A 26,006-nucleotide genomic window follows, 5' to 3' on the forward strand; every position below is an offset into this window, starting at 1 on the left:
AAAACATAGCTCAATACGAAGGAAACAAGCTTTCTAGTTAGCAAGTTCATAAAGGCACAGAAAACACTTGCCGATTGACTTATGGAATAAATATATCCCTGTTGGGCCAGTGTACAACTATCTGTTACATAAGTACACATAAAAACTAGGTGTTGGGGTGACTAGGCAGGTCAAGCAGGATCTCTGCAGACATGAATTTTCAGGTGTTTCAGGTCAGGATTTCTTTTCACAAATATTTCAACCAACATAAATCCACAATCAAAATCAAAAGCCATGGCATTCTCAAAGTGTCCAGCTGAGTTGACCTGTACCAGGAATATACATCTCTTTAAGAAAGTGCATGTGAAGATACATATATGGGCCTAATCTGAGAGCATTGTTCCTTGCAAATAAGAGTCTAAATTTAAATTAAGCCGTGAACACCACAAAGCCAATATTGCAAAACATCCTGCTTTCCTGCATCGTTGTATAACATGAATGGACCTTTGGAAACTGGTTCCTTATGTATACCATATATTTAGCGAGAAATTGGATTGCACCACATTTGTGTGTTAAATTATTGTTTGTCCAATTGGGTCCCTTAGAAAAAAAGGAAACTGACCAAAACCCAGTTTGAAACTGCATCAAGAAACAAGCACTAAAATGGAATGTACATCCAAACGTCACACATCTAGCTTCACTTTGCTGCACCAGTTGGCACAGTGGTAGAGTTGCTGCCTACAACACTAGAGACCTGGGTTCAATCCTGACTACAGGTGCTGTCTGGGTGGAGTTTGTTTGTTATCCCCGTGATTGGGTGGGTTTTCTCTGGATGCTCGTGTTTCCTCCACATTCCAAGGACGTGCAGGTTTGTAGGTTAATTGTCCCTGGTGTGTAGGGTAGAACTAGTGCACCGGTGATTGTTGATCAGTGCAGACACAGTGGGCTGAAGGGACTGTTTCCACACTGCATCACTAAGCTAAATTAAACCAAATCAGTCATTTAAGGCACCGTCACTTTGGTAGCATAACAGATTTTAGCTGCCATGTTGAATGCAGGGTAAAAGGACCCAACTGTAGCAAACACCCAAAATGAAAATCAAAAAGCTGAAGATGCTGGAAAATCAAACTAAAAACCTGAAATTGATGGAAATACTCAGGTCAAGAAGACTCTGTAGAGAAATAGCATATCTCGCCTATAGGTACCCCGCAGCTCTGCTCTTGCTTCCCCTCCCTACTGGTCGCAACAAGGACAGACTAACCCTAGACCACGCTTCACCCCATCAGCCGTCACATACAACACATAATCCTCCAACATTTTCACCACCTCCAAAGGGATCCCATTACCAGCCACATCTTCCCATCTCCATCCCTTTCCACTTTCTGCAGAGACCATTCCCTCCGCAACTCCCTGGTTAACTCATCTGTTCCCACCCAAACTACCCCCTCCCCAGGTACATTCCCCTGCAACATCAAGAGATGCAACACCTGCCCTGATACCTGCACCAGCGACTCCGTCCAAGGACCCCAACAGTGTTTTCAGGCTCGGCAGAGATTCACTTGTACCTCCTCCAACCTCATCAAATGTATCCACTGTTCCAAGTGTGGACTCCAATATATCGGCGAGACTAGGCGCAGGCTTGGCGCTTGTTGCGCTGAACACCTTCGCTCAGTCCGCCTAGGCCTACCCAATCTCCTGGTTGCTGAACACATTAACTCCCCCACCCATTCCCACACTGACCTTTCTGTCATGGGCCTCCTCCACTGTCAGAGCAAGGCCCAACATAAATTGGAGGAACAACACCTCATATTTTGCTTGGGCAGCTTACAACCCAGCAGTATGAATATTGATTTCTCTAACTTCAAGTAACCCTTGCTTCTCTAACTTCAAGTAACCTAGAATCTGGTGAGCGTTGAAGGGACTGTAGAGAGAATAAAATGAAATTTGTGTAGGATTAGGGTAAAAAAAAGGTGCTTAATGGTCAGAACAGACTTGCTAGGCTGAATGGCCATTTCCACGCATATGACTAATGATGCATTGCTGATCTCACATGTGTGGACTTGGTCAACGCTGTGGACACCTGCAGAGTGGCGATCCTCACAGAAAATGTTTATTATGGAGTTGTTTTCACGAGAAGTCACTCAAAAGGAAACATATTTTGCAGCAAGCTATTAAAGTAATTGGAGCAAGGATAGATTCAGTCATTCATTCATGGCTTATATTTTTCTGCAGCTGAACCTGCACACCAGGATGACAAGGGGAATTAAGTGCCATCTATGTTTTCAGCGGATTGTTGGTGTGGAGAGAGTACCTAGATTTGTATGGACAATTTTATTTTGCAAGTTCCCTATAAAACAGTCTGCAGCAGTGAACCCTCTACAGCCCATGCTGCAAAAGCTGAGAGATGAGGTCTGGAAACTAAGCAGAAACATCCCTCTTTCTCCTGCTCTGGCTCTGCAAGCTTTTCTGCATGGTCATTGTGGACTGGGTCTCCTGCCTATTCTTTAGTATTGGCTGCTGTTTGCTGGGCTGTTCAACACAGAGTGCATGACAAAGTTTTCACACCCATTTGTCATTTATCAGACTAATACAGGCAGTGAAAAACTCTACTTGAAGAGACAAGGGTATTTTCCCACTACTATTTGCAAAGCTCTCATTGCATCTGTTCAGCTGCTGTGATCGCAGAGCAAGCAAGTGAGAGAGCCAGGGATGCTGGGGTGGCAGCTGTATCACAGAATCCATCCCTCCAGACAGTGGTAATCCCTTCAGCACTGCAGATTCCCTCAGGACAGAGGAGTCACGCACGCTTCCCACTAAATCAGGACTCAACAACAGGAAATACCTCATGTCCCAAAATCTCATGCTCCAAAACTTTCCAGTTCTTATGAACAAAATTCTTAAAATGGAGCCCCAAATGAGCACAACTGTAGCCAATGCCAACCAGCTCTTTTTCAGTTTACTTTAGAGATACAGCATGGAAGCAGGTCCTTTGGCCCATCGAGTCCGCACCTGCCAGCGATCACCCATACACACTAGTTCTATCCTAAGCAGCAGCGGCAATTTACAGAAGCCAATGAACCCATAAACCTGCACGTCTTTGGAGTGCTGGGAGGAAACTGAAGCACATGGAGAAAACCCAAGCAGGGTGAACGTACAAACATCTTTCAGACAGAACCCACAGCTTGGAAAGCCAGTGACGATGACAAATCCCTATGTCCAAGATACCACTTGCTCCCGTACGAAACAAAAAGACGACAACTACGCCATTTCTCTGTGAAAAGTGTCCCTGCACCCTCTCTCGGTACCGTCTCTGGTGCACAGAGCAGTAGTAAATTGGCTAACCTGCCAGAGTTCTGTTACAGACACTTGGAAAGATTCTGTGCTGTGGAAGCACGGTCAATGCAACCATGATCTCCAGAAGCAGTCCATGCACAAGAGTCGAGCCCCAGGTCTCTCTGCAGTGTATAACACATCTCAGCCATGACAGCCTTTGAAAGGTTGACCTTGAGAAATTGTTGATCAGAGAACCAGGTAGAGCATTGTCTCTGAATACCGAGGCAGGTACTTCACTGATGGACACATCTTTACGTCCCATCCCAAGGTCCCAGACCCACCATTGGTGGTCAGATATTGCTATAATGGTACTTCAGCAATAAAATGCTGCCAGAACTGCCACCACTGAAGCAACAATTGGACAAGCATCTCAGAAGCAAAATGCCAGTAAAAGTATCTCCCATTAGCTTGAGCACTATGTGACTTTGGAAGGTGTTCAAGCATCCTTCACTCTTCTGAAGCTAACTTCACTCATATTTCGCCTGGGCAGCTTGCAGCCCAGTGATATGAACATCGACTTCTTCTCCAACTTTAGGTAGTTCCTCTGTCCCTCTCTTCCCCTCCTCCTTCCCAGATCTCCCTCTATCTTCCTGTCTCCACCTATATCCTTCCTTTGTCCCGCCCCCTGACATCAGTCTGAAGAAGGGTCTCGACCCGAAACGTCACCCATTCCTTCTCTCCCGAGATGCTGCCTGACCTGCTGAGTTACTCCAGCATTTTGTGAATAAATACCTTCGATTTGTACCAGCATCTGCAGTTATTTCCTTATATATATATATATAATTCACTTCTCTCAATATCAGAAGAGTCTCACTCAAAATAGTCGGAAACGTAAAAATGAGCACAATGCTTCAAATTTAATCGAGACCGTTCTAATCTGTTTTGGGAGTTCTGCTCCAATATAAATCTCAACAGTTCCCGGGTGAGTGGAGTTTCGCAAGAGTGACCAGAAGTGTCCCACTCAGGGTGAATCAACCAAACCTACAACACTGGTCCAGTTCATCTCAACACAGGAGCCACAGTGGCTGCTCTTTTCCGTGAATTATGCAATCATGCACTTGTATTATATTACACACACTAGTATGTATAGCATACTGTATTACTGGATAAAATTTACCAAGAAATGATCTTCTGTGCAATTTACTCAAGGTAAAGTTGAAACTCACAAACTGACAAAGTTGCATCCAAACAGCAGGAACCACAACAATTTCTGGACTTGCATCAATGCTAATAGATTTTTACAGTAAAATGGCAGACAGTGGGTTGGTTCAAATTTTTCTGTCCTTCTAGAGGCATTCAGTCCTTCCCCAATCCTATTGTCCAATGATTGGTTGATATGGTTTTAGTTGGAAAGCCCCCAATCTCTTAAATAATCTCTACGCATCTTTCCCCCTTCACCCATTTCTTTTCTTCTTTGATTCCAAGAGCATAAAGGAGTAGCAGTAGGAATTGGCCACTTAGCGTCTTGCAGCTGCTCTGCCATTCAATACCATGACTGATCATTTGTCTAAGGGTCACTTTTTGATTTTGAACTCTTATCCCTTTTAAATAAAAGTGATTAAGATGTTAGTCTTGGACAAACAACACCTCATATACCACTTGGGTAGCTTACAACCCAACAACATGAACATTGAATTCTCCAATTTTAGGTAAATTCATAACCCTCCCCCTTTCCTTCGTCCCCCATATTCTCCCCTCACCCTTTGTCCCCTATGCACACCCCCCTTCTTGCCCACATATCCCCCACCCCTGTGCCCAACTGGACTCGCATCCATCTCCCTCCTCCACCTACCCATGCTCCTATATTCCTTCCTCTAGCTTTACAATTCACAACTCTTCAAACCTTTTGTCTCACACCTTCCGTCTTTTCATCTCTGACCTTTGTACAAACATCACCCTGTCAAAAAACCCTCCCTACCTGTATCAACCCATTACCTGCCAGGTTTTGGCCTGCCCTGCTCTGTTCCAGCTTCCACTCCTACAATCAGTGGACCCAAAATGTCATATCCATCTGCTCCAGAGTTGCTGCCTGACCCATTAATACAGCACTTTGTATCATTTCTGTTAGTCTTTTAACCTCTCCTATGACTCAGCATCTATTTTTGTCAGATTTTCTTTAATTTCTGGCATGCTGGCAAAGATAGGTTGCATTTTCTATGAGAGGATCCTGGCATCATTATTATATAGAGGTTGTCACGCCTGTCAAAGATCATTCACAGATTCAGGACCAAGTTGACCCAGTGCTATATCAGATAACAACAACTATAGATTAAGTATTACCAAATCAGAATAGTTTATTTCGCATTTTATCTATACCAATTCCCTATAAATAGATGCAATTCCAATTTCAAACATTAAAATACTCCAAGCCCATTTAATTTTAGCTCAGCTCCTAGTACTAATCTATTTTGCATGCTTAATAAAAAAAATAGATCTCAACTTGAGTTCACAGTAAACAACAATTTTCTATAAATAAAAGTCTTGATCAGAAAAATACACAGCATTTTACTTGTCAATGTCATCGAGTCAAACAGCATGGAAACAGGCCCTTCAACCCAACTTGTCCATGCCAACCATCTAAGCTCATTCCAGTTGTCCATATTTGGTCCCTATCTCTCTAAACCTTTCCAATCACGGTATCTTTTAAATGCTGTTATTGTACCTGTCTCAACTACTTTCTCAGATAGCTCATTCCATATACCCACCGCCTGTTGTTGGAATCTTCCTCTTATCTACACCACCCTCAGTGAAAAAGTCCCACAGGTTCCTATTAAATAATTTCCTCTCATCCTAAACCTATAACATGAGGCTTTTAACACATTCAGCAAAATGCTGCATTTGGCAGCTTTCGTACCTTACTTCAAAATTATTATGTTTACAACTGGGATTTAAGCCACAACGTTATTATTCGATTGATATCGTAAGAACATATTGACTTGCATTATTACTACAATTTTTGTTATAAATGGAAAACTCTAGGATTCCATCTCCTGCTACAAATTACAGCCCTTCAGCTGAAGTGAACCTTATTCAATTACTGCTTCAGCAAAACACAAAAAAAACAATTTTGTTCCAAGCACCATAGGATGATAAACATGGGAAATATGTTTTTCTTAAATCATGTTATTGGTAAAATTATCCTTTTGCACTTATTCTTAGAAACTATTCAAACTACAGTATATAAAAATAATAATAATTGAAATTGCTAGCAATACTCAGGTTTGGCAGCATATTTTAGTTTTTAGAGATACAGTGCAGAAACAGGCCCTTCGGCCCACCGAGTCCATGCTGTCCAGTGATCCCCTCCCCACACACTAGCACTATCCCACACAGACAATTTACAATGTTTACCAAGCCCATTAGTCTAAAACCCTGTCTGTCGTTGGAGTGTGGGAGGAAACGAGAGCTCCCAGAGAAAACCCAGGCAGGTCATGGGGAGAACGTATAAACTCCGTACAGACAGCACCCATGGTCAGGATCGAACCTGGGTCTCTGGCGCTGTAAGGCAGCAACTCTACCGCTGTGCCCCAAGTGGACAGAGATCCGGAGCTAACATCTCAGGTAGTTAAAGTTAATTGGACACTTTCTATCTTTCCTTCTGCTGCATGACCTGCTGAATATTACCCGCATTTTACCATTTTCAGCTTTGCAGAATCTTCTGTTTTGCTTCTCAAACTGTAGTTTGTTCATGTAAATATCTCTGGTATGAAATACAATTCTTTTAATTCCTCCTCCTAACCAATATTGGAAATTGACCAGAACACCAGCACTGGAAGGATGACAAAGCACTTCATTAGGTATCAGATGTCGGTGAATCCAACCCCCCAACCCCCCCCCCCAGTGGGGTGCTGGCTGGAGTACTGGGGGACAGGAGTGTGGAGTGGCAAGAAATGTGCTGGTCAGGGTAATGCTGCATCCTGTATGATAACCAGGGAGTATGTGCTGGATGATTAAACTGCTTCAGGGACATGCAAAAGCATCATTAAACACAAGTTTTTCCAATTAATGATTTCTGTACTCACTGGAGCATGGAATTCAACACTCAGCTGATGCCAATGCAATCTTGGTCATTCAGTTTCTCTTGGTCAGCACCTTATCATAGCCATGGAATTCAAGTATTCATTCAAAATACCTTGGAGCACGCAAGACTATTCCAAATTGCAAAAGCTTGTACTCCATAAATGTGCAGCTGCTGTGCAACCACGAAAAAAGATGTTTGTGCAAGTGTTTGGATAGTTCCTGGCAACTGCTATGATTTTATCGTGCTGTTACACTCCTTGATTGCCAATCTATTTAAGACAGGATTATCAGCAGAAACAAGGAACATTCCGCTTACACTGTTGACGTCTGACATGAGAACAAGCAAAAGCAGCAAGGAGTGGTACAACTACACGTGTCAGAGCGCCAAATGGGCCAAAGCTGAAAATGTGCTTAAGGTGGATGGACAGTTCTGGGTACATTCCAAAATGTAATGGAAATCGAACCTGCTGGAAATACTCAAGTGAGATAGCAACTGGTGAAAAAATAGAATTAATATCTCAGGTCTTTCATCAGAACAAGGAAACCCTTGAAACTAAACATGCAAGAGCTGGAGCGAATGAATGGAATGGCTATGATAAGGTGCTGACCAAGAGAAACTGAATGACCAAGATTGCATTGGCATCAGCTGAGTGTTGAAGGATTATATTTGGCACTGCAAGGAGGAAGCATAAATAGAAGGGTATTAAAGAAAACACGAGAAAGGTTAAATTGAAAGGTTTGACAGCAGTTGCTATAATATTAAATAGAGAATGCTGGAGTAAACCCTTTGGTCAGCATGATGTGCAAAACCAAAACTAAGAGTCTTTCTGATGATTTTGCATCACAATGGCCAATTCTGACACAAAACTGGAAAGGTGAATTAAATAGAATAGCTCCATTCAATGCAATGTCCCTTGGATTATAACATGCCTAGGTGGGAGAGGAGATGTTGCTACTTAAGATTAATTTGGGCTTCAATAGAAGGGTACAGAGTGACCGGAGTGGAAGTGGTATGGAGAATGAAAGTGACAGATAAATCGAATGTTTGTTCATTAAAAGTTTTTCATTTTGCTGCTTAACAGGTTCAATGCACACCTGCAGCGACTGAATAAAATGCACAGGAGATAACAGTAACAGCCTCTTCAAGCAAAGTGATGGAGAGGAATGGATAGCAGAGAATTGAAGCAGGAGTTAAGACAAGCAATGCAATAAATAGCATGTTACAGGCAAAGGTGTCCAAGCTCCCAGCTCCATGAATCCCAGAGAGCTTGTGTGTCAACGTCGCTTGACCAGAACAATGCTGTCCCGTATTCCAACAGCAAGTGTGCCTACTCAAGTTAACTTTGGCTCCAATTACAATCTTGATGCTTCCCTAATGAGTGGCACTGCGGTGCTAGTATCTGGAGTTTGGGTCCTGGATATTCATGGACAAAGGCCTGTGGCAAAAATACATGAGCTAGCATTAGAATTCAAGATCATATCACTCCCAACATATCATCATTGGGTCACTGGAGTAAGGGGGATATGCAGTCCAGGAAACAAAGTGCTGGAGTAACACAGCAGGTCAGGTAACATCTCTGTCGAACATGAATAGGTGATATTTCAGGTCGGGACCCTTCTTCAGACTGATTTTAAGAGGTGGGGGGAGAGGAAAACTGCTAGAGAAGAGAAGCAAGAGAAAGCATGGCACATAATAGCTAGACACAGGTGAGATGGGGTTTTGTTGGGCAGATGGTTGGAACAAAGGCCATAGATAAAAGCAGAAGATGGCATAGATAATTGTGAATAGTAAAGCCAGAGGCAGGAAAGTAGCAGAGGTGGGGTGGCTGGAAGACAGGTGGGAGTCCAGGTGGCGGACAGGGAAAGGGAGGGGGATGGGGAAAAAGAGGTTACCTAAAATTGGAGAATTCAATGTTCATGCCATTGGATTATAAGCTACTCAAGTGGAATATGATGTGCAGTTTCTCCAGTTTGCATGTGACCCCACTCTGATAATGGAGGCGGCCGAGGATAAAAAAGATCAATATGGGAATGGGAAGGGGTTAGACAATAGGTGCAGGAGTAGGCCATTCGGCCCTTCGAGCCAGCACCGCCATTCAATGTAGTCAAGACTGATCATTCTCAATCAGTAACCCGTTCCTGCCTTCTCCCCTTACCCCCTGACTCCGCTATCCTTAAGTTAAAATGGTTGGCAAATAGGGGGTGGGCAGCACGGTGGCACAGCGGTAGAGTTGCTGCCTTTCAATGCTAGAGACCCGGGTTCGATCCCGACTACGGGTGCTTGTCTGTACAGAGTTTGTACATTTTCCCGTGACCTGCATGGGTTTTCTCTGAGATCTTTGGTTTCTTCCCACACTCCAAAGATATACAGGTTTGTAGGTTAATTGGCTTGGTATAAATGTAAAAATTGTCTCTAGTGTGTGGGTAGGATAGTGCTGGGATCGCTGGTCGGTGCAGACTCGGTGGGCCAAAGGGCCTCTTTCCTTACTGTATCTTTAAACTAAACTAAACATTCAGCTGGTCAAGTAAGACCTACGAAACAGGAATCCTTCATGTCACTAATTAACACCAGGTCAAACTAAACTGGAAGATCCAGTAGGCCCTGGTGGACCAAGTGCAAGAGTAACTGACCAAGAATCTATGCTTGGTCTCGCTGATGTACAGGAGGCCACATCAGGAACACCTGGAAGCAGTAGAGTCCATATTTTTCAGTTGTGCAGCCAGCACAAAGTCTCCCAAATGTTATGCCTGCAGTTTGCCTGGAAAAAGTCGAGTGGAAGTTGAACTGCATCATTTCTACTCAAACTAATTTAAGAAACCTAGAACTATATTCATTCTGTGGCTGGTTGGAGAAGTTCTGCCAAATACACTGTAGAAAACGGCAAATTTTCTGCCTGCTTATGGCGCCCGATCTCACAAAGAATGTTACAACTCCTCAGGATGTGTAGGAAAATAACTGCAGATACTGGTACAAATCGAAGGTGTCACAAAATGCTGGAGTAACTCAGCGGGTCAGGCAGCATCTCTGGAGAAAAGCTTCTCTCCAGAGATGCTGCCTGACCCGCTGAGTTAAGCATTTTTTGATACTTACAACTCCTCAGTCTCTCTTCGATGATCAGGTGTCACTCAAAATGTTGCAGAATGCCTAGGTGTTCAAATATTTACAGCAATATCAGAATGCATCAAATACTGGGAATGCAATTTAAAAATATCTTATTAATTTGTTGCATTTTAAAGTGTTTTTTTATTTTTCCATTAGGTTTCTGAACTGGATACCTTCAGTACTGTCAACCACAATTCCCTAATACAATGTTCAAAGAAAGATAAATCATTTTACATGCAACTCAATCATAGATTTCCTTGACATTCAAAGGTTTATATCAAATGTAACTGATTGACAAAAAGTAAAAAGGCAAAGTATGATTCATATGGCTGCATGTTCAGCACCAACTAAAAGACCTGTATAGACTTTGTTTCAGTACATGTGAGGCAATTCTGGATCCAACAATCAACACGGTTATTTCTGTCAATGTTTCACAAAAATAGAACATTTTATAGAATACAAAATTAGAACAATGCACCATAAAAATAGAACACACATTATTCTCATTTGATACATAAGTCATCCAATTCTGTCAACTTCGTAATTCTCTTTTGTGAAACTATTATCAGACACATTTGTGAATGTTTGGCATGTCTACTGAAAGGAAACACTGAACACTTTGATTAAGATAGAATGCTTTCTGGCACCCTTATCTTTGAAGAATAAGCCAAAACTGACAACTCCCAAAGAGAAAAATCTAATAAACATACACCAAGAATAAAATAAACAAATACAGCTGTCAGACCATTTTAATAGATTTTCAATTAAATTAGCAAATAAATATGAAAGCTATCAAAAAAAGCTTATTTCTATCCTAACTGTTTAAGAAACTGTTTAAGAAACAGTTAGACGGGTACATGGATAGGACAGGTTTGGAGGGATTGGAGAACTTGGGTAGCAATTGGAGAACTTGGGTGTGCACTCAAAGGACTGTGATCTGCAAGGCTATAGATCTGGTGCTAGAAGATTAGATTCAGTTGGGTAGCTCTATCTTTGCCTGCATGGTGGAATTAAATGCCTCCGTGTGCGTTGTACATTATCTATGATCACCGTAATGTAATGTTAAATAACTAGGATTCACAAATGCACCAAAAATAAAAATAATGCTGTTAATTTTCAGTTAATCAAGCAGCATTTATTGAGAAAGGTTAGTTTTTAGGCCAAGAACAACCTGAAGCAAGTAGTTTCTATCTCCATGGATGTTGGCTGATCTGTTGAGAATTTCAGACAATTTCTGTTTCCATTTCAAATTTCCATAATCCAGTTTTTGCTTTTCATTCATAAATAAGTCAAGTGAGATTTACTTATGCGATTTCTAAAAGCCACTTTTTAAAGTGGTGCAGTCATTTCCACATTAGCATCAGTGCTTTGACAACCAGTTAAGTCACAGTCCCAGGATCACCAACTACCAATGATCACATGTTTGTGAAAGTCCACGATACACATTAACATTCCCAATATTTAAAGTTGAATACTTAATGTTTTAAAAAAAATCAAAGTCAAAATCAAAATCAAAGGGCGGCACGGTAGCGCAGCGGTAGAGTTGCTGCTTTACAGCGAATGCAGCGCCGGAGACTCGGGTTCGATCCTGACTACGGGTGCTGCACTGTAAGGAGTTTGTACGTTCTCCCCGTGACCTGCGTGGGTTTACTCCGAGATCTTCGGTTTCCTCCCACACTCCAAAGACGTACAGGTATGTAGGTTAATTGGCTGGGTAAAATGTTTAAAAAAATTGTCCCTAGTGGGTGTAGGATAGTGTTAATATATGGGGATCACTGGGCGGCACGGACTTGGAGGGCCGAAAAGGCCTGTTTCCGGCTGTATATATATGATATGATATGATATGAAAGTATGTTTCAGTTAATCTATATACTAAAACTCTCGTTTGTTTGTTTGGAAGAGGAAGAGGAGAGAGGATAAGGGGGGGGGATGGAATGGGGGGGGGAGGGGAGCGGGGGAGGGGGAGGTGGGAGGGGGAGGGGTGACGGGGAGGGGGAGACGGGGAGGGGGGAGGAGGGGGGGTGGAGAGGGTGCTGCACCAATGCAGGAGAGGTTTGGGCCCAACGGGTCCACTTGGTCTAGTATTTCATAAATATTAAGGGCAGCTTATTGCTATAGTCTAAGTACATTATACTATAGTCTAAGTACATTATACCCACTGATTCTCTTTATCTATTCTGCCAGATAGATCCTTAGCCTCCAGTCCATTCGTTAAACATTAATTCACTTTCATAAAGCAATGTAGATTTGCCCAAGCCCATTAATATTTTCTGATACAAAACACTTGCTTTTACTACAATATGGTCCCTGTCCAACAGCTTATTGCTGCCCTTCACCCTTTCTTTCCACCCAGGCAATTGCCCCCCACACCTCTTCCACCACCACCCCAGTATCATGGCATCTACAAACTTTAATACAGCAACTTTAAGGCCCAATACAGTGCATTCATCCAAATCACTGATATATTGTGAATAGATGGGGTCCATGCATTGATTCCTGCAACATTGCACTAATCACTGTCTGCCCCTCACGAAACAGCCATTACTCTGATTCTTTCTTGTCCATTAAATTCTCAGTCCATGTTAATATATTACACAGAATCTCATGTATTTTAATTTTCCACATTAACATCCTGTGGGACCTTTATAAAAAGCTTCCTTAGTACACTATAGTCTAAGTACATTATACCCACTGATTCTCTTTATCTATTCTGCCAGATAGATCCTCAGCCTCCAGTCCATTCGTTAAATAGACAATAGACAATAGACAATAGGTGCAGGAGTAGGCCATTCAGCCCTTCGAGCCAGCACCGCCATTCAATGCGATCATGGCTGATCACTATCAATCAGTACCCCGTTCCTGCCTTCTCCCCATACCCCCTCACTCCGCTATCCTTAAGAGCTCTATCCAGCTCTCTCTTGAAAGTATCCAACGAACTGGCCTCCACTGCCTTCTGAGGCAGAGAATTCCACACCTTCACCACCCTCTGACTGAAAAAGTTCTTCCTCATCTCCGTTCTAAATGGCCTACCCCTTATTCTCAAACTGTGGCCCCTTGTTCTGGACTCCCCCAACATTGGGAACATGTTATCTGCCTCTAATGTGTCCAATCCCCTAATTATCTTATATGTTTCAATAAGATCCCCCCTCATCCTTCTAAATTCCAGTGTATACAAGCCCAATCGCTCCAGCCTTTCAACATACGACAGTCCCGCCATTCCGGGAATTAATCTAGTGAACCTACGCTGCACGCCCTCCATAGCAAGAATATCCTTCCTCAAATTTGGAGACCAAAACTGCACACAGTACTCCAGGTGCGGTCTCACCAGGGCCCGGTACAACTGTAGAAGGACCTCTTTGCTCCTATACTCAACTCCTCTTGTTACGAAGGCCAACATTCCATTGGCTTTCTTCACTGCCTGCTGAACCTGCATGCTTCCTTTCATTGACTGATGCACTAGGACACCCAGATCTCGTTGAACTCCCCCTCCTCCTAACTTGACACCATTCAGATAATAATCTGCCTTTCTATTCTTACTTCCAAAGTGAATAACCTCACACTTATCTACATTAAACTGCATCTGCCATGTATCCGCCCACTCACACAACCTGTCCAGGTCACCCTGCAGCCTTATTGCATCTTCCTCACAATTCACACTACCCCCCAACTTAGTATCATCTGCAAATTTGCTAATGGTACTTTTAATCCCTTCGTCTAAGTCATTAATGTATATCGTAAATAGCTGGGGTCCCAGCACCGAACCTTGCGGTACCCCACTGGTCACTGCCTGCCATTCCGAAAGGGACCCATTTATCCCCACTCTTTGCTTTCTGTCTGTTAACCAATTTTCTATCCATGTCAGTACCCTACCCCCAATACCATGTGCCCTAATTTTGCCCACTAATCTCCTATGTGGGACCTTGTCGAAGGCTTTCTGAAAGTCGAGGTACACCACATCCACTGACTCTCCCTTGTCAATTTTCCTAGTTACATCCTCAAAAAATTCCAGTAGATTTGTCAAGCATGATTTCCCCTTCGTAAATCCATGTTGACTCGGAACGATCCCGTTACTGCTATCCAAATGCTCAGCAATTTCGTCTTTTATAATTGACTCCAGCATTTTCCCCACCACTGATGTCAGACTAACTGGTCTATAATTACCCGTTTTCTCTCTCCCTCCTTTCTTAAAAAGTGGGATAACATTTGCTATTCTCCAATCCACAGGAACTGATCCTGAATCTATAGAACATTGAAAAATGATCTCCAATGCTTCCACTATTTCTAGAGCCACCTCCTTAAGTACTCTGGGATGCAGACCATCAGGCCCTGGGGATTTATCAGCCTTCAGTCCCATCAGTCTACCCAAAACCATTTCCTGCCTAATGTGGATTTCCTTCAGTTCCTCCATCACCCTAGGTTCTCCAGCCCCTAGAACATTTGGGAGATTGTGTGTATCTTCCTCAGTGAAGACAGATCCAAAGTAACGGTTTAACTCGTCTGCCATTTCTTTGTTCCCCATAATAAATTCCCCTGCTTCTGTCTTCAAGGGACCCACATTTGCCTTGACTATTTTTTTCCTCTTCACGTACCTAAAAAAACTTTTGCTATCCTCCTTTATATTATTGGCTAGTTTACCCTCGTACCTCATCTTTTCTCCTCGTATTGCCTTTTTAGTTAACTTTTGTTGCTCTTTAAAAGAGTCCCAATCCTCTGTCTTCCCACTCTTCTTTGCTATGTTATACTTCCTCTCCTTAATTTTTATGCTGTCCCTGACTTCCCTTGTCAGCCACAGGTGTCTCTTACTCCCCTTAGAGTCTTTCCACCTCTTTGGAATAAATTGATCCTGCAACCTCTGCATTATTCCCAGGAATACCTGCCATTGCTGTTCTACCGTCTTCCCTGCTAGGGCCTCCTTCCAATCAATTTTGGCCAGCTCCCGCCTCATGCCTCTGTAATCCCCTTTGCTATACTGCAATACCGACACTTCCGATTTTCCCTTCTGCCTTTCCATTTGCAGAGTAAAACTTATCATGTTGTGATCACTGCCTCCTAATGGCCCTTTTACCTCTAGTCCCCTTACCAGATCAGGATCATTACACAACACTAAATCCAGAATTGCCTTCTCCCTGGTAGGCTCCAGTACAAGCTGTTCTAAGAATCCATCTCGAAGGCACTCTACAAACTCTCTTTCCTGGGGTCCATTTCCAACCTGATTTTCCCAGTCTACCTGCATGTTGAAATCTCCCATAACCACCGTAGCATTACATTTTTGACACGCCAATTTTATCTCCTGATTTAACTTGCACCCTAAGTCGAGGCTACTGTTTGGGGGCCTATAGATAACTCCCATTAGGGTCTTTTTACCCTTACAATTTCTCATTTCTATCCATACTGATTCAACATCTCCTGATTCTATGTCACCCCTTGCAAGGGAATGAATATCATTCCTTACCATCAGAGCAACCCCACCCCCTCTGCCCACCTGTCTGTCTTTTCTATACGTTGTGTACCCCTGAATATTCAGTTCCCAGCCCATTAATTCCTTTTCATAAAGCAATGTAGATTTGCCCAAACCCATTAATATTTTCTGATACAAAACACTTGCTTTTACTACAATATGGTCCCTGTCCAACAAGTTCAAGAAAAGTGTTTTATTACTCTATTTATTGGAATAAACAGTTTATCCAAATGACCAATTCCTAATTATATTTTGCTGTACCTGGCAACAACAAATGTAAGGGAATTTACACCTCTTACTCACTACTGCAATTTGAGGTAAAATCTGCTCAATCAATCCTAAAATAAACTGTACTTTTACACCCCTTCTGCTATAAAAACAAATAGACATATCACCTCAATTTTACTCCAAAAGCAACACATCAAGCTGCTGTCTAAATCAATTATTTCCATCAACAGCAAAAATGTCCTATCATATACATGATCAAACAACTTTGTGTAACATAGAAAGTCCTTCCTGTCACATGACACATCACTATAGCACACACACTTTAATTAAGCTGCTTAACATATTGACTATTTCCATAGTTTTTAACAAAGTTATTCGCATGTATCCCAAAGAATTGATTTACTAACCAGAATGTATAATGTCACTATTCCAATTCCGTTAAAATGTTCTTACTGTCTTCTGCATCATACTACATTTTCTACGTGTCTTGTTATTCCATTTTTGTAATAGGTTCTTCCATTTTCCCACTACTAATGTTCAGCTTATTGAGTCTGTAACAAATGTTAAATTGCCCTATTTCTGACCCTAGGAGACTTACATTTGTTTTCATACAGCTTTTATTCTTCCTATGAATTTGATGAGCCAGAACATGAAATGCCTCTATTCCACTCATGTAGAGAACAAAACTATTAATCATTTTGTTTTAAATGGAAAAGGTTCTTGAATTGCATACATTTTCATAGTGTTTTGCTAATGGGACCATTCTCAATGCAACTTTGACAATAGACAAATGTAGGTTTGGCAATGGCTTATGAGTCATTCTATTTAATGATCACAATTTCCAACTCTATGTAGTAAAGGTGCATGGCATTACAATGGATCATTATGAATATCTTTGCATCATTTAAACTTGAAAAGTTCCTGCAAGTCAACAACTTCTCAATCCATAAGCATTACAAAAAAATATTTATAATGACATGGTTGCGTTTACATTATCATATCATTATAGTGACATATTAAATGTGTAAGAAGGAACTGCAGATGCTGGTTTAAACCGAAGATAGACACTAAAAGCTGGAGTAACTCATCGGGGCAGGCCTGTCCCGCTGAGTTACTCGAGCTTTTTGTGTCCATCTTTGGACAATAGACAATAGGTGCAGGAGTAGGCCATTCGGCCCATCGAGCTTTAGAGCCTTCTTATAATTAATGTAGTGTAACCGATAAAAATATATATTCTGGGATATTTCATAAAACAAATAGATCAGTGTTAAAACAAAACTTAATTGAATAATTATACAAAAAGGTTAAGGTATAGAATATTGTCAATGCAAAATTAAAGAATATAAACTATACAATATATATATTGAAAATCCGATTTTCATATATATTGAAATATCTTTATTCCATCTATAACAATGAGCAGTTTATGCTACAGCACACAACAACTAAAACATAATGCTTCTGAAATGTTTGACCTCTCTGGATGTATTTGACTTTGGTTTAGCTTTATTGTTGTCATGTGTACCACGATACAATGAAAAGCTTTGTATTGCATGCTATCTAATCATATCAGACATAGCATACATATATACAATTAAGCCAAACTCAAGTGCAATAATTAGAGCAAAGGAAAAGATACAGAGTGCAGAATATTGTTCTCAGCATCACAGTGCAACAGATCTCGAGACAAAGTCCACTGTCCATAATGAGGTACAGGAAATTTAGACTGTACCCTAGTTTATGGAAGGACTGTTCAAAAGCCGGATAAAAGAGAGAAAGAAGTTGTTCCTGAGTCAGGTGGTGAGCACTTTCAAGCTTCTGTACCTTCTGCCCGATGAGAGCGAGTAGAAGAAGGAATGACCAGGATAACAAAGGTCTTTGACTATGTTGGCTGCTTTCTCAAGGCATTGTAAAGTGTAGATGGAGTCAGTGGTAAGGATTCTGGTCTGTGTGATAGACTGGGCTATGTCCACATTTCTCTGCAATTTCTTGAAATCTTGGGTAGCGCTGTTCCCAAAGCAAGCTGTGATGCAATATCATTTGCTCAACATCAAGTCTTCACGCTGAATAAATCATCAACAACCGAGTACAATTCTACTTTACAAACTTTACAAGCTTACTTCCCCCCCTCCTTTCCTCTTCCTGTTCTCTTCCAGCTGTCTACCTCCCCCCATACAATCAGTCTCAAGAAGAGTTCCAACCCAAATCATCACCTATTCATGTTCTCCAGAGATTCAACCTGAGATGCTGAGTTACCCCAGCACTTTGTATCCTTTTGTATGAACTTGCATCTGCATTTCCTTGTTTCTACTTCCCTATTTTACATCACAGCTTCAATAGATACTCAGCTGCATTATGCTTACCATCACTTTTCTTCATTTTATTTCTCCTTGTAAGCATCAACACATTGAGTTTTTACTTAATTTAGCAAGAATACAAGCCAACTCAGGTATTTTTATTTAGCTGAAGGCACTGAGCATTGGCTTCCTTAGATCTGTCAAGGCTGGCTTACTTTATTTCAAATTCACACATTTAGTGTGTGCAATAAAATTTAAGGCTACGTTGACTGTAAAAAGAATAGAACTATTTTCGTCCTTGGTACCATCCTCACAGATAGCTATCGCATATCAGCTTTCTCGAGTAATAAACATTATCCAACTTTTGCAAACAACTTGCTGAAGCATTTCTTTCCAATTTTGGTTTTATTTGATATCTTTCCAAGCCTATACTAAAATCAATATATTTAACATCCTCGCCATTTGGAAGAACTGCAGAGGTTTGAATCTTAAGTATCACACAAAGTGCTGGAGTAACTCAGCGGGTCAGGCGGCATCTGTGGAGGGAATGGATAGGCGACGTTTGGGTTGGGACCTTTCTTCAGACTGCTTACAATTTATATGTTGTGCTGTTTGTAAATATGTTAAGAGTCCCAATGTTCTGAGTTATTGTTTTCCACAAGAGCAATTCCTTTGGATTCCTGGTTTCTTTTTTTATGTAACCCATTGATATTGTGATATTGTTAGCATGGATAATTTTTCATCTTAAATCTATATCTGTGACATCAGCAGCATCAATGCTGTCAATTTACCTGACAAGATGTATGAAAAACATTACAGATTACATGCACAAAGCGGTCCTTTAATACTTTGAAGTTGTGCGGTGCTTGTAAGTGTGTAATTGTAAGTGTGAGTTATGCACTAGTGTTCTGGTGGAACTGATTATTTGTTTGTAGTTTATGTGCTATGCAATATGCAGGCCAAAATCTGTCAGCCGCTGGAATTTAGAAGATTGAGGGGGTATCTTATAGAAACTTACAAAATTCTTAAGGGGTTGGACAGGCTAGATGCAGGAAAATTGTTCCCGATGTTGGGGAAGTCCAGAACAAGGGGTCACAGTTTAAGGATAAGGGGGAAGTCTTTTAGGACCGAGATGAGAAAGTTTTTTTTCACACAGAGAGTGGTGAATCTGTGGAATTCTCTGCCACAGAAGGTAGTTGAGGCCAGTTCATTGCTATATTTAAGAGGGAGTTAGATGTGGCCCTTGTGGCTAAAGGGATCAGGGGATATGGAGAGAAAGCAGGTACGGGATACTGAGTTGGATGATCAGCCATGATCATATTGAATGGCGGTGCAGGCTCGAAGGGCCGAATGGCCTACTCCTGCACCTATTTTCTATGTTTCTGTTTCTAAAACTGAATTTGACTCTCATGTTAACTCAAAAGCAGTCATATTGCAGCTGAGTACCCAATGAACCTTTTTATTGTTTTCTGGACACTGTGACTCCATTTATATATTTAAGAAGTCTATTTATACACATAGTACTACAAGATGTAGCCTTTCATGCCTTATCTCAGACAGCAATTTGTTTCTAATCATTCGGTTGCTGGTATGGCAAGATAACCTTTTAATTAAAATTGTGACTGTGTTTCCAATCCGCACAAATGGAATTTTGGCCTTGACCTTTAGAATACTTGACATAAAGAAACGCATGCTAAAATTTGTATTTGGAATAATCTAGAATGAGTTTATTTCTGGATTGCAATAATAAATCAACAAGAAAAAGTAAAGAGCTGAAAAGAAAAATGCCATTTTGTATATAAAAAAATTTCAATTAATGCTATGATATTCTAAAATAGTATAATCATGAGCAGATAACTTTCAACCTTGCAGTAATTTTAGAATCTATTGGATTTCTTAATGTAAATTCATCAGTTCCAACAAGAAAATAGGACAATGGAGAACTACATTGAAAATATATGGGATCTGCTCATTTTATGAAAAAAATTGAATATGAATATAAGATTATAAACTGAAATTGATGGCTTTGGTTAATGTTTCTACTTGTTTCCATTAGAAAAGAAAATGATAATAGGATTGTAAATTAATTAATGATTTAGCCTTCTTAATTAAAATATCAAAGCTTCAATTACATTCATATTTTAGCGTGAAATAATGGAAGGTAGGCTTAATGCAAAAAGTTAAACTATATTGGTCATCCCATGCCTCTGAGACATAATGATAACTTGTACCAATTGAAGATTATGGAAACTTTGCACCTAAGATTGAAATGATCAAGACTGCAGGAAAGTTACTTATTCCTCACAATTGATTTTTTTTTTAAACTGTGTTCAGACTAAAGTAAAGAGCTTAAATTTACTTTTTGGAGGAAAAGTTTTATTATCAATTAGAATAAATTTCAAATATTTGACTATAGAAGTTGGGAAGTGTTATTACAGTTGGGCAAGACATTGGTGAGGCCACATTTGGAATATTGTGTTCAATTTTGGTCACCCTGTTATATGAAAGATGTTGTTGAGCTCGAAAGAGATCACAAGATGGCATGACCGAGTCCAGTCGCCGTCGCGGTAGCTCCGCGGAGACTGTACGCATTTTTAACTTGTATGTTCATTTTAAATTTAGTATTAAGTACTAACATACTAGCACTAATAACGTACGACCGGAAAACTCTCGTAAAACTAAACTTTAGCGTAACCGAAGACTTATTAGACACTACTCACCGATCCAGCGTGGCCGACAGAGATCAAAAGAGCGCGCCGCGGCAACAACAATGGGAGCGCGGCTCCGAGAAAAAGTCGCAGAAAACCGAGGAAAGCTGGGGGGGATTTGGAATAGGCTGAGAGCCCAAGCCTTCCATCCACCTCTGCCCAGCATCCGTCTGGCGAACGTCCAGTCCCTGGAGAACAAGCTGGATGACGTCAGGGCGAGGATCAGATTCCAGCAGGACATAAAAGACTGCAACATCTTCTGTCTGACCGAGACATGGCTGACCCCGCTGGTGCCGGATCAGGTGATCTGCCCAACCGAGTCCTTCACTGTGCGGACAGAACGGAGGAATCCGGGAAATCCAAGGGTGGAGGAGTTTGCTTCATGACCAACAATAACTGGTGCAACCCTAGGAATATTAAGACGCTTTCTTGTTCCTGCTCGCCGGACCTGGAGCATCTATCTCAAGCCGTCCATTTTACCTTCCCCGGGAGTTCAGCTCGGTGATCATCACAGCCGTCTATATCCCACCGCATGCGGACACCGACATGGCACTATCGGCCCTGCACGATGTGTTGTGTCGACGCCAAAACAAGAACCCTGACGCGGCTGTGGTGGTGGCTGGAGATTTCAATAGGGCAAATCTCAAAAAGGTCATGCCTAACTTCTGCCAACACATCATTTGTGTCACCAGGGGGGATCGAACTTTGGACCACTACTGTACGCCGTTCAAGAAAGGCTATAAGGCCGTTTCTCTCCCACCTCTTGGAAAACTTGACCACGCTGCCATTTTCCTGCAGCCGGAGTATAAACAAAGGATAGTACGGGAAACGGCAGTGACAAGGGACGTTAAGCGGTGGTCTGACCATTCAGAGGCCATGCTGCAAGATGCACTGAGCGATGTCGACTGGGATATGTTCCAAGCAAGTTCCAGAGACGTCAGTGAGTTCGCGGAAGCGGTTATGGACTTCATTGCAACAATAGCCGATAACATCGTCCCCATGGTAAGGGTTAGTATCTTTCCTAATCAAAAACCCTGGGTGGACAGGTTTATTCGCGTTGCCTTGAATGCTCGCACCGCTGCTTACAACTCCGGCCTGGCATCCGGCAATATGGACGACTACAAGGTAGAGTCCTACCGACTGTGAAGGGTGGTGAAGAACGCAAAAAGGAGGTACAAGGACAGGATAGAGTTGCAGATGGAGCAACAGGACTCCAGACACCCTTGGCAGGGGCTACAGACTATAACTAACTACCGGTGCAGCCCCCCCTCAACCGGAAGTGCCGGCACCTCCCTAGCTGGTAAGTTGAACTCCTTCCATGCACGATTTGAGATGGGCAACATTACCCCTAGCTCGCCATCTAAAAACAACACCACCAGCATGCTGGCTAGCGAGGCTGGAGGGGGATCCACCGCTAGGGATGTGCACACATTCTCGGTGTCCGAGCATGGCGTGAGGAGGGCTCTGACGTGTGTGAACACGAGGAAAGCTGGAGGCCCAGATGGTATATCTGGGCGAGTACTAAAGTCTTGTGTTACTTAGCTTGTTCCAGTGCTCACCACAATATTCAACCTCTCCTTGGCCAAGTCCGTGGTCCCTGCATGCTTCAAAAGATCCATCATCGTACCAGTGCCAAAGAATGCCTCTCCAGCTTGTTTGAATGACTACTAACCGGTGGCCCTCACCTCGGTTGTCATGAAATGCTTTGAGAGGCTGATCAAGAACCATATCTGTGCCTTCCTCCCTCGCAATATGGACCCGCTGCAGTTCGCATACCGTCCGAACAGGTGCACGGATGATGCGGTCTCCCAGGTTCTGCACACTGCTCTCTCTCATCTAGACAGCCAGAAGGGGGGCTATGTGAGGATGCTGTTCATTGATTTTAGTTCAGCTTTCAATACAATAGTCCCCACCAGACTTGCTGAGAAGCTTCTGAAACTGGGGCTTAACACTCTCCTGTGTGCCTGGGTCCTGGACTTTCTCACCGCCAGGCCCCAAGTGGTCAAGATGGGGAGACATACATCTAACCCCCTCACTCTGAACACAGGATCCCCCCAGGGTTGCGTCCTTAGCCCCCTACTGTACTCCCTGTACAGACATGACTGTGTGGCCAGGTTCAGCTCCAACTCCATCGTCAAGTTTGCTGATGACACTGTGGTGGTGGGCCTGATCTCCGATAACGATGAGAAGGCCTACCGGGAGGAGGTGGCTGATCTGGCACTCTGGTGTCAGACTAATTTACTGTATTAATTTATTTTTTGTGTTGTGTCTTTAAAAAAAAAAAAAAATCTATTCTGTTTGTAGTTTTAGCACAATCCGCAGGCATTGCCACTTTCATTTCACTGCACATCTTGTATGTGTATGTGACAAATAAAGTAGAGGACCTGAATGACTGAATTACGTGAATGACTCGTGGGCCTGAGCTATAGGGAGAGGTTGAGCAGGGTAGGACTTTATTCCTTCGAGCGCAGGTGGATGAGGGGTGACCTTAGAGGCGTATGAGATCATGAAGGGATTAGATAGGGTACATGCACTGAATATTTTACCCAGAGTAGGAGAATCGAGAACCAGAGGACATAGGTTTAAGGTGAGGGGGGTAAGATTTAAAAGAAGCCTGAGGGGCAACATTTTTACACAAAGGGTGGTGGGTATATGGAATAAGCTGCCAGAGGAGATAGTTGAGGCAAGGATTATCACAATTTAAAAAAACATTTGGACTGGCACATGGATAGGATATGTTTCGGAGGATGTAGGCCACATATAGGCAGATGCGATTAGTATAGATGGGGCATGTTGTTTGGCATGGGCAAGTTGGGCCAAAGGGCCTGTTTCCATATTATATGACTCTAATTAACTCAAACATGAATAATACATTGAGATATTTCAAGCACTTAACTAAACATAACCTCAGACAGATAACTCCAGTACTGGACATAATTATAATCATGTCAAGCCTCGTCAAAGGCAACAAAAAAAGTAATTGGGTTAGCAGAGGGCTCTTAATATATTGTGTAAAGTCTATTTTATACTTTCTGTTCATCTTTGTAGAACTTCAGACTATAAAAATAGTAGCAAAATTATTCAGAGAATTTCCAGATGTTACAGTCATTGTTTAAAATTTTTAAGTAAGTTTAATGTTCATTTTTCATTATTTATTGTATGATAAAATTGTACCCCTTTACAATTGTCGTCTTAAAAACTACATGGTGCCGTCTCTGAAAGTAAACTCGGCGTCTTTGCATAGCCAGCTTTATCGTCAGATAAATCTAAGCCCTTCACAACAATTAAAAGTAGCCAGCCATCAAAATGCACCATAAACTTGCATTTATGTAGCGATTTTAACTTAGTGAGATATCCCAAGACGATTGATGTGCGAGTTTAGTACAGTACTAATCATTCATACTCAGCAAAACAAAAGCACAAACTAGCGAATCAATGTCACGCTGTACAATAACAAGCCACAAACCCCTGTGATAAATCAAGTGAGTTCCCGAGCATTATATCTGGAATTAATGTACTGAACGATAAAATAGAACGCCGTTGTCGTAGTTTACATGCGGCAGCCAGTCAATAAAGCAGAATAAAAGTACTCCAAAAAAAGTTTCATTGTTTTATTTTTAGTGACTAAACATTTATTCACAAGCTCCAAATAATCATCAAGCTAATCAATTTGCCTTTTTGGAGCTCTATTAACTCAATGCATGTGATTTCATTCTAATGCCTATTAGCGAAAACGGCCCCTGAAAATACCTGGTGTCAAATGTTGCACATGCAGACATTCAAGGGTGTTAGTCATCCTATAGTTCCTTAAAATTGTTTTATTTTTGATCACAGCGCGTTTTAATGCTCCTTTATTCATATTGTCTAGAAGCAATCTCGGTCCTTTAAGCATCTTAGTCGTGTTTGTCACTCTGCGTTTGGGTTTAAGGTCTATTCATTTCCAAACGCACTGACGTGTTTCGGAGTCAATTGTTTTCTAAAGAAAACTGTGGAACAGTGGCTCGCAGAGCAAGGCAGCAGACAGCTGGCTGAGATTAACTCCAGATGTATCTGGGTCCTCTGTGATTCGGTGGTTTAATCATACTTGAGTCTCAAACCAACGCAGGCCTGCATGTTCATTAATTCACTTCTAGTCTAGTCCTTGAATCTAATATTTCGGCCATGCGTCGCTTCCGAAGGCCAAGCAAAGGCACTGAATATAATCACATCGACTCTAAAACCCGTGCGCGAAAAGCAATCCCAAAACACAGACGAGGCGCTCGCTGATCAGTTCTTGCTTACTAACTGACTTTACCTTCACAATTTCCCAGTCGCGTTGCGAACACGAGTAGTTTCGATGAATAAGCAACAACAGTGCTGTATGAATTTAGGAATGTCAGGTTTAACTCTCATTGCCAAATGAATTCAAATCTCTCTTCACAACCTCAACGCCCACACTCCACCACTACCGCAAGGGAATGTTAATATTGTTACTATAAATTTGAATTGGTTACATAACTAATCGTGGTCTTTAACAGGTTACTTTGGTGTTTGTGGAGACCATGCATGGTATGACAATTAATTTTGATGATTGAGTTTCGTATTTGAGAGAGAGGCTTATTTCTGCAGGAATACTGCCTTCTAATGGAAATTATTATAAATCGTACAGTGTATGCAGTTACCACGAACTCAATTCACATAGCGTAACTGTTTTAGATAGGACAACGCACACTTCATTCAAGAACAGCTTTGACAACCCCTATTATCCTGATTCATTTCATCCCCTGCGATACCATTCGACTGTGTAATAAAATATTGAGTTGTATAAATTAATTACTGGATCAATGAGAGGGACCCAATGATTACTAGGTGCCCATCTGATTCGATTTCTCGTGAATAGC

General features: G+C 41.8%; 1 protein-coding gene across 2 annotated transcripts in view; it reads right to left on the bottom strand.

The window, feature by feature from the left end:
- The window catches only part of prr16 (proline rich 16), a 187,523-nt gene that overhangs the window by 157,063 nt on the left and 4,454 nt on the right, over positions 1-26,006 (bottom strand). The gene's annotated exons all lie outside the window — the stretch shown is intronic.

This window comes from Rhinoraja longicauda, chromosome 3, assembly GCF_053455715.1.
Source record: "Rhinoraja longicauda isolate Sanriku21f chromosome 3, sRhiLon1.1, whole genome shotgun sequence".
In the NCBI taxonomy this organism is placed as follows: Eukaryota; Metazoa; Chordata; class Chondrichthyes; order Rajiformes; family Arhynchobatidae; genus Rhinoraja; species Rhinoraja longicauda.